The sequence below is a fragment of the Acomys russatus genome, chromosome 2, assembly GCF_903995435.1.
Source record: "Acomys russatus chromosome 2, mAcoRus1.1, whole genome shotgun sequence".
NCBI classification, from domain to species: Eukaryota; Metazoa; Chordata; class Mammalia; order Rodentia; family Muridae; genus Acomys; species Acomys russatus.
The window spans coordinates 12,744,835-12,759,476 of NC_067138.1; positions in this window are offsets into that span (position 1 = coordinate 12,744,835).

The window sequence follows — 14,642 nt, forward strand, 5'->3', positions numbered from 1 at the left end:
GCAAAGTTTCTTTGGTTTTATGCTTTTTTCTTTCTTTCCTTTTTCTTTTTCTCTCTTCTCTTTCTTTCTTTCTTTCTTTCTTTTTCTCCTTTCTTTTTAAAATACAGATTCTTACAGTATCAATAAGTTGACTCATTAAGCCAACCTGTTCTCTAATTCACAGAGATCCACCTGGTTCTTCCGCCCAATAACTGAGAGTAAAGGATTGTACCACCACATTCTGCCAAATTTTCAGACAATCTTAAGAAGAAGGAAATAATCTCTACTGTTTATACATTGTTCTCTAAAATATACAACTTGCTTAGTGGAGGCATGAAGTCCAGTCACAAGAGAAATGAAAACACCCAGGACACCTGGATATCTGATGAGCTGGATGTCAGTCTCTGACAGAAATGCTTTTGATACAAGCAATGTTATAGAGAAGAGAAAGTGTAAAAGTAACTTTTATTCTCCTGAGGTAATTGTCTTGAAGGTTTACTGCCTCTATTTGCTAACATAGGCCTAGTTCTGGCAGCTTCTACTCCTCTATACAATTTAATCTAGGCCTAGAATGCTTACAGCCTCTGAAACTTACTACGGAATAAGCTCACCCTTTCTAGTTCTTTCCAATCTCTGGCTGGCTGGTTCGACTCAGCTGCTCCGGCTCAAACCCCTCTCCAAGCTGATTGACTCAAACTCGCTTTTCTCTCGGCCTCTAACTGAATTGCTCTGCTTGGCCTCATACTAACTTCAGCAATCTGTTCTAATCTTCTGGCTCCTTCTCATTCTCTGGCTTGTTCTGTCTTCACCTGTGTCTAGCTTGTTCTGTCATTCAACCTGTCTCTGTAAAACTCTCCTTGTAAAAATTGTCTCTGAATTCCACACACTGAACTGCCGCAAACTCAACTCCACTGCACTGCCTCTCAAGTCCCTGACTCAACCGAACTGCCTGAACAGCTCTGAGCAGAACTCAGAGATCTGTATGCCTCTGTCTCCTGAGTGCTGGCAGTAAAGGTGTGTACCACCGTGCATGGACTTAAGCTTTTCTTTATCTGAAACTTGCTATATAAGAGTCTGGCTTTTTACTCAGAGATCTGCTTGCCTCCATCTCCTGAGTTTCAAGGCCTGTCTCTATTCCAGCAAGATCACACAGACCTAGAAGGTCTTTGGATGTGATCTCCTGCCCAAGCAGCCATGTTCTTGATTAAAATTACAATACAGGAAAGAATGAAAGGCTTTGTCCTATGTCCATAGCAAATGTAGTTCCCCAAAAAGAGATAATTTAGAAAAAGAAGGGAGAAGAAAATAATAGAACATTCCTTAGTGGTTTTTTGTTTTGTTTTGTTTTGTTTTGTTTTGTTTTGTTTTGTTTTTAATGTCAGTGGTTAACAGTTTGAATAGGTACCAATACTGATACGAAACTGTGAACTTTAGCTTAATCTCATTTTGCTCAGTGTCTTTTGAAAAGCCAAATGCTTTCAAATGCTCTTTTGCTATCAGGACAAAAAGAAAACAGGGGAAAAAGGGAAATCTAGATAGTTTTCACCCTTTGGGCTATTATCAATCATAATATCTTTCTATGGTCAGTGCAGCTTGCTTGTCACAAGCACTGGCTGATGGTGTTGATAACGCTGGTGCTGATGGATGATGTCAAGGCTTTTTGTTGATGCCAAGGAAGGAAAACTTTATTGACTTAAACCATTTAAGTAAACAGACATTTCTTTGTGTTTTAAAAAAAAAATCTTTGGGCTCATTTGTAAAAAGCACAACTCTTAAAATAGTCTCAGGAGCTGCATTTTAATAGAAATAAATATGTGCAAACTTCACCCTAACACATATGCTAACTACTAGTGTAATTGGTTAGTTGGATTTGCTGTAGATTAGTATAGTAAAAGTGAAAATTCTATATGCAAATAAAATTATACTCCATTAAATAGTTATATAAATGTTCCATCTGAAACAATTTGCTGTAGAAAACCTGTTTGCTGCATTTTACTTTGACAATACACTGTTCTATTTACTTACTTCTGATTTAGAAGTATTCTGAAAGTAAGCATTTGGCCTATTGCCTTTCTTTGGTCACTTGAATAAGTTGTTCACTGTCTCTAAGAGACCTGAGATTTCTTGAGTCTATGTACGCTTGTGTTTCTTAGCAGCTAAGAGATAAACAGAGCAGAAAAGAGAATCTTATCTACTTACGTGCTTTTAACACAAAACATGAGTAAGGACACAAGAAAGAAGTTTAGATAATAAATAGTGTAATAGAAACTTATTTACCCATAACTTATTGAACAGCAATTTTCAAAAAAAATTTGAATACTTTAAAAATAAGAGTAGTCATTTTTCAATTTTTGAAAATTAGTTGAAATTTCTTTGATAGAAAGTTCTTAACCCTATTGCCTCTTTTATTATGAACATCGATTACTTTTTTTTTTTTTTTTTTTTTTTGGTTTTTCAATACAGGGTTTCTCTATGTAGCCCTGGCTGGCTTGGACTCACATTGTGAACCAGGCTGGCCTCAAACTCATGAAGATCCACCTGCCTCTGCCTCCCTGAGTGCTGAGATTGAAGGCCCACTTGCATCAATTACTTTTAATAGCCGAGGTTATTATTGCCTCTAATGCCCTTTCCTCAAAGGTGTGACCTCAGTGTTGACTGCTGATCAATATCTGCTTTCTTCTCTAAAGAACTGTCTTTCTCATAAAGGGAAGAGCCAAGCCATTGAAGAGGAATTTATTGAGCAGTAGCTAACAGACTAGATTGCTAGACTCAGGATTTAACACAGTCCTCAAGAAAGGCTACACTTTACATATATTTTTATTCTTCCCTACAGACTGATTTTTACCATTATCATTTTATTAATAATAACGTTCACAAGAAGGGGTCTAACAACTCTGACCAAACACATGCACATGGTGCAATGAGCTCCATTGGTTTTTGTTTGTTTCTTGGACAACATCTTGCTATTCTAAAAATCACTGAGGCTATTTTTGACTCACTACTCTTCTGCCTCAGCTTTCCAAGTGCCTGGAGAAGATGTGTTGCCCAGCGATAGCATCATGTGCTATTCTGACACATGAGCATCTGTAATCTTGGTATTAGTTGACAAAATTTGCCCTAATGTGTAATGATATCTTGCATTAGAACATTTGTTCCTTGGCTTTTCATTGGCTGATGGTGAGTATACCAGCCATCCAGTCAATGACCATTGATAGAACTTCTCCATATTCACCTAGGTCCATTATGGACTTGAAATGACTAGTTTGGATTTCAGTTGATGACAATCAGTAAATATTTGCTGAAATGATGAGTAAATATGAGTAAAGTGCACGATTGAAACAGTTTTTAAGTAAGATTTTATTTAACACATATGGCTAAGATGTATATAACATCATTACGCCATACCCTACACAATTTCACACAATTCCTATAACCTATTATCAGTTACTATGTCCCATTCTAAGTTAAAGAGGCCTGGTGCAGACCAGTGCAGGCCCCGTGCATGCTGCTTCAGTCTCTGTGAATTCATTTGAGCTTTGATCATGTTGATTTACAAAGCCATTTTTCTTGGTGTCCTCCATCCCCTATGGCTCTTATATTCTTTCTGCCTCGGCTATGGTGCTCCTGAGCCCTAAAAGGAGGGATTTGATAAAGACATTTCATTTAGGGCTGAGAGTTCCAAGGTCTCTCGTTCCCTGAATAATGCTTGGCTGTAGGTCTGCTGGAGGAAGAAACTTCTCTGATGCTGGATGAGCAAGGGCACTGCTCTGTGATTATAGAAGAGTATCATTAGGAGTCATTTTATTGCTACTTTTTTTAGACCGGTTTTATCCAAGGTACTTGGTCACCTGAGCAGTGTTCAGTATGGGTTCTATCTCATAGAGTGGGTCTTGGGTCAAAACAGATATTGGTTGGTTACTCCCCAAGCTTTGTACCACCATTGCCCTAGCTTAACTTCCAGGGAAGACACCACAGAAATTCAAAGGGTTTTTGATTGGGCTTGTATTTACATTTCTCTTTCAGCAGCATGCAGAATGAGCAGGATGGGAGGCTACTGTAGAGGTCCTCTGAAAGACTCCACCCAACAGGGGATCCAAGTAGATGCTGAGATACACAGCCAAGCTTGGGGTAGAGAGCTGGGAGACTGCTGCAGAGGGTGAAATATCTTTTGGGTATATAGCCAAAAGTAGTATAGCTGGATCTGGAGGTAGATCAATTCCCATCTTCCTGAGGAACTGCCACTCTGATTTCCATAGTGGCTGTACAAGTTTGTATTCCCACCAGCCACGGAGGAGTGTTCCCCTTGCTCTGTATCCACAGCAGCGTAAGCTGCAACTGTTTTATTGACCTTAGCCATTCTGACTGGTGTAAAATGAAATCACAAAGTAGTTTTGATTTTCATTTCCTGCTTATCTTCTTCAATTTCTTCTTTTAAAGACCCCCCAAAAGCTTCGATGGTTTTGTCATACAAGTCTTTTGCTTGCTTGATTCAAGTTACCTCAAGATATTTTGTATTATTCAAGGCTATTGTGAAAGGTGTTGTTTCCCTGATTCTTTTTTCCCAGACAAGTTTTCTCTCTGTAGCCTTGGCTGTTCTGGAACTCACTCTGTAGATCAGGCTTGCCTTAAACTCAGAGATCTGCCTGTATCTCCTTCCCAAGTGCTGGAATTAAAGGCATATGTCCCTACCGCCCTGTATTTCCTTGATTTATTTTTCAGCATGTTTGTTGTTTGAATATAAGAGGGTCACTCATTTTTGTGGCTTAATTTTTATTCCAGCTGCTTTGCTAAAAGTGTTAGTCAGCTGTAGAAGTTTTCTGTAATGTGTATCCACTTGATCTTTTTCACTTGTCTTATTGCTCTAGCTAACACTTGAAGGGCTGTATTGAATAGGTATGCCGAGAACAGAAAATCTTGTTTTATTCCTGATTTTAGTAGAAATGCTTTCTCTCCACTTAAGTTGGCATTGGCTATAAACTTGCTGTAAACTGCCTTTAATATGTTGAGGTGTGTATCTCTAATCTCTATAGGACATCATCGTGAAGGGATAGAACATTTTGTCAAAGGCCTTTTATGTATCTAATGAGATGATCATTTTTTCTTTCAGTTTGTTTATAATGTGATTGTATTTATGGATTTATGTATGTTCAATAATCCCCACGTGTCTGGGATGAAGCCTTCTTAATTATTATGGATTATCTTTTTTATATGTTCTTGGAATTAGATTGCAAGTGTTGAGAATTTTTGCATCTATGTTCATAAAGAAAATGAATTTGTACTTCTCTTGCTTTGTTGGGTCTTTATATGGTTCTCGTATCAGATTAATTGTGGTCTCATAAAACGTACTTGGCAAAGTCAGGTAGAATTCGTCACTAAAATGATCTGGCTCTAGCACTTTGGGTGGGGGCTAGGAGATTGGTAATGACTGCTTCTACTCAATTAGGGGTTATAGGTTTGTTTAAATTACTTATCTGATCTTAATTTAACTTTGGTAAGTGGTATGTATTGAGAAATTTATTCATTTCATTTAGATTTTCCCATGCAGGTTTTTTAAAGTATGTCCTTACGATTCTTTTAATTGCCTTGGTGTCTGTTGTTACACTCCCCTTTTCATTTCTAGTTTCACTAATTTGGGTATGGTCTCTCTTTTAGTCAGTTTAGATGAAGGTTTGCCAATCTTATTCATTTCCTTAAAGAACTAACTCTTTGTTTTGCTGATTTTTAAAATTTTTATTGTGAGAGAGTAACAAGAAAATTTAGATAAAGGATAGGGAAGTGAGAAATGTTGAAATTGTATTATAATCTCAAAAATAAAATAAAGTCATTAAAATAAGTAAAAATTTAAAGGCAAGAGTTTTAAAAGATATTTTTGTAGCAGGATTTGAAGAACTGAATTTCTTGTTTCCTGAACTACAAGACAAAACCTTAAGTATCAGAAATTACGTAATAAAGATAATGACACTGCATCCCATATTATGAAAGTGGTAGGTAAACTTAATTACATCTGACAATATAGAACTTATAGCAGATGTATTCAAGACAAAAACAATCGTCTAAAATAAATCCTCACTGCTACCAAGTTACCATGGAAACTAGTTAGAACTCTAAGCTGTAGCTTGCTTTGTTGGCTTTTTGATAAAAACCACTTCATTTTCTTATCAAAACAGTCCCTAGATGAGCATTTGAGCTCAGGGTGTGATGCTTCAACAAGGATGAGGCAAGTGGTGGTTACAGGGTCGGTTAAACAAAACTAAGGAAGTATTAAAAAAATCTTTATAGATCAATCCAATAAAACCGCGCAGTACTCCTAGGGGCAGCACTAATTGGGCTCGCCAAGTTAAGACTAAAACAAACAAAAAAAGAAGAAAGACGAGAAGGTGGGTGGCTAATCTCTCGTGGGAGTGTTTGGTGGGAAGTAAGAAGCGAATGTGGGCACCATCAATGAGTGCATATCTTTATCTACCTATACAGATATGAACTATCAAAAATAAATATGTAAGAAGTCATGATCAATAGATTCAGATTAAAACAATTATAATCTCAGTCTTTTGTTTTGGTATTTATTTAATAAGCTTTTCCTTATCAGTTTGGCAAGATACAAGTGTTAATTCAAGGCTCTATCCCTCTGTACTCCCTTGTTTCCTAAACATCTATGTAAATAGTCTGTCATTCCTTCCGAATTGGTCATTAAATTCCTAGCTAAGGCTTGTTGATTCTGGCAGCAAAAGTATTTTTAAGTAGAGTTCAAATAGTATAGTGTTAACCTTTTCTGTTTTCAGATCGCCAAAAAAAAAAAAAAAAAAAAAAAAAAAAAAAAAAAAGCCAGGATGTGTGGATCTAGGTTTGGGTATGTAGAAAGCACACGTGAAGTCATAACACTGGCAACGTCAAGCACTTCACTCATCTCTTATTTCTGAATTAGCCCACTTCTTCTTCTGTAGCAAGATATTTAATGTGAATTAGATTTTTCTTTCCAATTAAAAGGATGTATCACATGACGTGGACATAAGAAAGGCCAAATTGGAGAGCAGCATGCTATGCTTCTGTTAGAGCGTGTGTCGGTTTTCTTTACACAGAGTGAAGCCGTTCTGAACCGCTTCATGGTTCTCTACAAACAACAACAGAAGGAAATAACAAAATTACTTTCACTTTCCAGCTGAGTAATGACTTCTTCACCAGGCAGTTCTGTGAAGGTTTATAGGAAATTGCTGCCCTGCCGTAGCTTTTGTACAATACAGATCCCAGCTTTCAGAAGCAGATCTGTCCTTAGGGGGCTTACTTAAACTGAACACTCAGATCTGGTGAGAACGTCTCCACTTTGCAGCTTTTATATTCCATGGACTGTGTCTGTATATATGGTACTCTGTTTCTTTCCCACGTCATACAAAGTTCTTAAGGTGGTACCCAAAACCATTCCTTTGAGGCACTCACATTAATATTTTACATAGCATAGATTTGGGGTTTTGTTTTGCTTTGTTTTTGTTTGGTTGTTTGTTTTTTGAGACAGGGTTTCTCTTATGTAGCCTTGGCTGTTCTGAACTGGCTTTGTAGACCAGGTTGGCCTCGAACTCACAGTGACCTGCCTATCTCTGCCTCCCTAAGCACTGGAGTTACAGGTGCACACCACTGTGCCAGCTGTGAACTTATTCTCTTTGTTTGTTTGTTTGTTTGTTTTTCAAGACAGGATTTCTCTGTGTAGCCTTGGCGGTCTTGGCCTGGCTTTGTAGACCAGGCTGGCCTTGAACTCACAGAGATCCATCTGCCTCTGCCTTCTTGATTGCTGGGATTATAGGCATGTGCCACGGTGCCTGGCTCTGTGAATTTATTCTTAAGACATTCTGATACAACAGAGAGTGCCATGCTGTCACACTATTTGTTCATGTGTTTATAATCACAAGGTCTCCTTGTCTTGCTACACTAATGAAACATAATTCTCTCTTTCTTTCCTCTTTTACCTTCCTTCTTTGTACCTCCCTGATCCTCTTGTTTGCTCTCGTCTCTCTCGTCTTCTTCTCTTTACCTTTCCTCCCTTATTCAGACTCATCCAGTTGTCACTTTTAAGGACAAAGATTATGTCTTTATGTTTGAACTTAATCCCTCATTGGATCTAGCACAGTAACAGATCTGCAACGTAGGTTTACAATCATTCCAATATTATTTATGATTGTAAGGTATTTGTTGAAAATTTTTCAAAGGAAGCAATTTGAGTAACCTGTGAAGAATAATTCCAAAGACAGGAACTCAGTATGTAGAAGCAACTGAACTTCCTGTGACGAAACATTAGGAGTACTCTGAAGGGGTTCCATCGTTTATAACTTATGAGCTGGTGAGATGCTTTGCTTATAACAGGCTTCTACAAGAGGCTGAGATTTGATTTCCAGCACCCACACTTGGTGGCTCACAACTGCTTGTATGTTGAGTTCAGAGAATCCCGCTGTTATAATAATGGCTAGGCCAAGCAACACATCTGGTATGAGAAAGTTTATTTGGGGGAAGGAAGGGGAGAGGTGTTAGGGCAAGGACTGAGAGAAAGAGGGGAGGCTGCCCATGACAGAAAGAAAGAGTGAAAGAGACCTAGGGAGAGGACAAAGGGAGAGCAGAGAGGTCATGACAGAGGGAGACAGAGAGACAGAGAGAGACAGAGACACAGAGACAGAGACACACAGAGAGAGAGAGCAAGCTAGGGCAGCTGTTGGGGTCATTTTATCAGGCACACACCTGGCCAACAAGGTGGCAAGCAGTTAACGATAACATAAGAGGTTGCTGGTGCACCCTAGAGGCAGGCTAGTGGAATTGCTTGTACTCTGACACCAACACCTCCCCTCTTCTGGCCTCCATAGACAGGAGCAGGCATGTCGTTGACATAGATACACAAACACACACAAATGATGTCATAGATACACAAACACACACAAATGATGTCACACTCTTCTGCTAGTGACATCTGGACAGTTGTTGAGTAAGAGCTCTGCGTTAGGTGTGCTGTATGACACATGGCACACACCCTCACGGCCAGGCTTCAGAGTTCTCTTGAGAGGTGGAACTCTCCAGATTCTCCCCTTTCGGGTGTTGACATAATTATGTTCATGGAGGTAAGTTTTCACAAGGTCCCATAATTATCGCTTGACAAAGCCAAGATTCAAACGTGAGTATATTAACTAGAACTATGCAGTGTCTGAAATGCAAAGCATTGGCTTGTTGAGATGCTGACGCCTGGGTGGTAGGGCAAAGGCTGGGAGAATTGACAGGCTATTCAGTGGGTTGTTGTTGTTGTTTTTGTTTAAACTACTCTTTCCCTTGTCATTGACAAATAATTCATCCCATTTTTACAGAGTTGTTTTCAGTGTTTGGGAGTGATAATTGATACTTTAATTTATATTTTACAAAATTTCCTAACAAAATTCAGACCACTGAGAGTTAAAAGCCCATGCTTATTGCTATGCTACAAAATTGAGCTACCTTTAATTTGTGCTTCTCTGTATATATTATTAAGATTTCACAAAGTAAATATCAGGGAAATATTGATTGACAAAACATTTAACTATATGCCAGCCACTTTTCTAAAAAATTGCCTGTAGCTTAGTGTATTTCTCTGTTTTTGAGGTATTTTACAATTTTTAAAATGCTAAGGAATGCTGAGATTCACTGTTTTCACAGTCATGTTTTATCTTTTAAATTGTGGTTAATTTGTATAATATCTAATCCCGGGGGGAACAAAAAGTCTTTCTTATGATGGATAATTTTGAATCAACGTCACTATGTTGAGAAATGCCAGATCAAACACTATGACACTGTGGTGGTACATTTCTGAAAGTTCGATTCCTGCCAACCTGTGTGATTATCATCATCTTTTTCATCACTGAGTTCAAACAAGACAGCATAAATCAGCAATAATGGGAGAGGCGGGGAACAGACAAATCCACCATTCTTCCCTCCTGCCTGGTTGTGGAGCAGGAGATGTCTGCACTGTCCGGCTCTCAGTGCGGAGCAGGAGATATCTGCACTGTCTGGCTCTCAGTGTTCACAGGTGTTTTGTACTTTATCGGAATTACACCAGCAGTGCTCCTGGGGAGATCACCAGTTTACAGAGGACAGATTAGGAAAAGTTCAGATTCTATATGGAAAAGTCAATTCTGTATAATAAATTTTATTCAAAAATCTATGTCTTATTGGTTCTGTTTTTCTGGAGAAATCAATACATAACTTACATTCGAACTTTACTCCAATTTTAAAAGTATTAAAAATGCTTCATAAACTATGAAGTAAAATGAGATATTTAGGAATAGCTCTGCAATTTATTTGCATTTAATTTAGTTTTATAAAAATGGAAATCTTTAACAAATCAGATGGTTATCATATATTATTCATATGCTACAAGAGAAGTGTAACTGATGCTAGGCAGCCCTCTAGTGTTTTTGTTAGGAATTAACTAGGAGAAATTTCAGTTCTGTAACAAATATAGGAAAGAAAGCTTACAAGGAAACTTTCTTTTATCAAAATAGTTAAAGTTATTGGGGTTATATTATTAAATTTCAGTCCTTATCAGATTACAGGATGCAAGGAAATTATTCTACAAATAGGAATTAGAATTTTAAAAGATAATTTTGTTAAAAGTTAATTTACTTTTCCATTATATAAAGGAAATGCAATGTCACAGTAAGGCACATAATAGTCTGACTCTGGTTTTATGAACATTAAAAGATTATCATTAATTTTTTCTTACAATAAATTAAAACATTTAAAAATAGCCTATTTTCATCCTAATACTGACAGTGTGTTTTCTGAATCTGTATTTCATGATTTTTATAAACAAATTACTATATCATTTTATTTGTATATACTTACATTTCTCATATACTCAAAATAAATACAACCATACTTAAAATATACTTGATTTTCAACAATTTTAGAATTTGGAAATTAAGTAAGCTATTGTAATTCTGATTGTGAATTCTATTTCGATACTTAGTAACATGATTTGAATTTAAATAGACGCACTAATGTACCTTCATATGTAAATCTTACCTAAAACACAAATAATCTCTGAGAAGCAAAGAAAATAATTGTCTACCTGGAAATAATCCTACTTAGTGTATTAAACCAATCACTGAAAGCCAAATACCATATATTTTCTTTTATTTGTTGTTGTTCTTAGATTCCATATGGATGCATAAAATCATGCAAAGTTATGACATAAAAATATAAGTAAATTTTATTTGGCGAGAACAGCAGGTGAGGAAGTATAAAGGAGATAGGTTCAACATGCAATATATGTTTGTACAGAAGCTTTGAAAATAAATTTCATAAAAGATACTATTGGGATTGATTTTCCTCAAAAGACTTTGTATCCATATTAGTGTCAATTGAGTGTTTTGGGGTTTTGTGTTTTGTTTTTCAGAAAAATCTATTTTGCTCTTTGGAATTTCTTCTTCTTCTTCTTCTTCTTCTTTTTTTTTTTTTTTTGTCTTGATTTTCAAAGCAGTCTTGCTTACATTGTGTTCCAAAACTGCCATGCCAGGCGCTTGTAAAGAAGACACATGGCTCTGACTGTCACGATTATGTTTTTGAAGGCAAAGTAACAATATCCTGTTCTGAAACACAAGAATGTTCTATGAAAAAGAGAGTTGATAAGAATGAGAAAAGGAAGAGTGGAGGATTAGAAGAAATACTGAGGAAAGGTTGGAAATAATTCATAACCTTTGTTAACACTTGTAATGAAGAAAGACGGGCAAGCTACACAGATGCTGTGACACAGCACCGTTCTTTTAACTATTGCTTCGCTATTTTTTTAGATGAAAGAACACTGGAACTTAAGGCTAACTATGATATAGACTGACATTATTATTAATATAGAAATCTACTCCTGGCATCTTACAGCGTAGGAGGCATTTATTTTGTCTCTGAAGTTTCTACAGTGGCATGTGCAGTTATTACATAGAGAGTGAGCACAACGCCTATCCAGTTGCTAACTTAACAGGGTTCTGGAAATCCCATTTCTGATAGTTGTGCTGATGTTTTCCCTTGAATACTATATAATCCTAAACAAAATATGCTCAAATTTAAATGAATCAGATTTTGATCACCCTCTCCTTTTTAAGCTTACTTAACTGATGTCTGTAATTACTATACTTCTGAGGGCTTCATTTTTCCTCCTTGTGACTAAGTTACTTTTGATCAGAAAGCAGATTGAGTATAAGTCAGAAAGAATGTAGTAAGTTTGTTTTTTTATTTGAATTAGTAAGGCACACAAACAGGTCAAGTGTCACTGTTGTCATATTATATAATAGCAAACTTAACATACATCACACTCTATAGACTACATCAGAATGTTCTACTGTTGTGAAGAGACACCATGATCATGGCAACTCATAAAATAAAGTGGTTATTGGGTCAGAGGGTCAGCCATTATCATTATGGTGGGGAGCAACAAGTACAGTTCTGGAACACTAGCTGAGAGCTACATCCTGATCTACAAGAAGACAGACAGACAGACAAACAGACACACACACACACACACACACACACACACACAGAGAGAGAGAGAGAGAGAGAGAGAGAGAGAGAGAGAGAGAGAGAGAGAGAGAGAGAGAGAGTAGGCCTGACAGGACTTTTAAAACTTCAATGCCCAATCTCAGTGACACACTTCTTTCAACAAGGACACACTCCCTTATCCTTTTAGTCCAATCAAAAGGTTCTACTCCCCAGTGACTAAGCTTTCAAATATATGACCCTACGGAGGCCATTCTTTTTCTTTTAATTTATTCATATTACATCTCAGTAGTTATCCCATCCCTTGTATCCTCCCATTCCTCCCTCCCTGCCGCTTACCCCCTACTCTCCTTCCCTATGACTGTGACTGAGGGGACCTCCTCCCTTTGTATATGCTCATAGGGTATCAAGTCTCTTCTTGGTAGCCTGATATCCTTCCTCTGAGTGCCACCAGGCCTCCCCAGCAAGAGAACGTGGTCAAATATGGTACACCCGAGTTCATATAAAAGTCAGTCCCCACTCTCCACTCTCCACTCAACTGTGGAGACTGTCCTGTCCATTGGTTAGATTCTAGTTCGGGGTCGAAGTTTGATGGAGGCTATTCTTATTCACACCACAACAGCTAGAAAATTGTTTGAGAAAGAACAACTTCAGCAAAGGTAAAGGATACAAACTCAAGGTAAAAGCAATCATCCAATGCACCAACAGTGAGTGATCAGAATTAGAAATCAATCCCATTTCTTATAGCTACAATAATACCTAGACATAAGGACCTGTATAATGACAACTATAAGGTATTGATAAAAACAGAGAAGATGACACCTACAAAAAAGAAAGGCTTCTTGAATTGAAAGGATCAGTTTTATTGAAGTGACCATAATACTCAAAGCAATCCATGGATTCGGTGGAATGCCTCTCACAATCCCAGTGACATTTTTTCATAAAAATGGGGCAGAATCTGAAAATTCGCATGGAACAAACTAAGAAAATGAATCATAAACTAGAGAAAACAAAGAAATTTTGACCAAAGTAGCAAAAGAGGAAACTTTATCCTTCTACGAATCCAAAACATACTAAAAAGTTATAGCAGTCAAAAACATAGCATTCTTCTTACTCAATAGCCCAGAAGCCCTTTGAATGCAACAGAGAGTCTGGAACTAAATCCACACATATGGTTGACAAAACTGCTAAGCGTATGCACTTCTTTAAGAATAGCCTTTTCAATAAACAGGGTGAGAAAATTGTATATTCATAAAACCATAGACAACTAAAGCAGAATTTGGCAAGTAGCATTGCACCAAACTAAAATGTTCTGTACACTCAATGAAAAGAGTAAAGACAGGATAAAGCATTTTCAAATTATACAGCTGGTAAAGCAATCAATCTTCTGGGATGTATAAAAAATTCAAGTAACCTAATAGTTAAAACCCAAATAATCCAATAAAAATGATCATCAGATTTATATAGACATTTCTCCCCACACCCCAAAAAAGGCCAAAGATATATGAAACAAACCACATCACTCATAATCATGAGGGAAGTGCAAATCTTAACTACAGTGATCCCTTGACTCCAGGCAGAGATGGCTATCATGAAAGACAGAAGATAACAAATCCTAGCAGCAGAAAGATGCTTCAGTAGTTAAGAGTGGTCATTTCTTTTCTAGAGGACCCAAGTTGAGGTCCCAACATATATGTTGAGCAGCTCATAACCTCCTGTAATCCCTGCCCTTCTGCATAAATGGTATATACTCACAAAGACATGCATACATAAATAAAAAACATTTACAAGTCATATATATATAATAGTATAGAATTTTAATTGTAAAATTTGTGAAGAGGCATTAATTTAAAATTTTTTAAGAAAAACCCAAAATCAAAACCCAAAACCCAAATCTTACACATAATATAAAGGAAAGGAATAACTTATACACTTTAGTTGGGATTATAAATCAATACAGCAGCTACATAAAATATTATAGTAATTTCTCTATAAAATAGAAATAATACTAATTTGTGATCTAGAAATCCCACAGCCTGGGATACACATAAAGGATATGAAATAACATGAAAGAAACATCTGCATTCCAGTATTTGTTTTACTAGAATTTGAAATTGTCAGGATACAAATTCAACCTTGGTGCCTGTCAACTGATACATGAATAAAGATTTCAG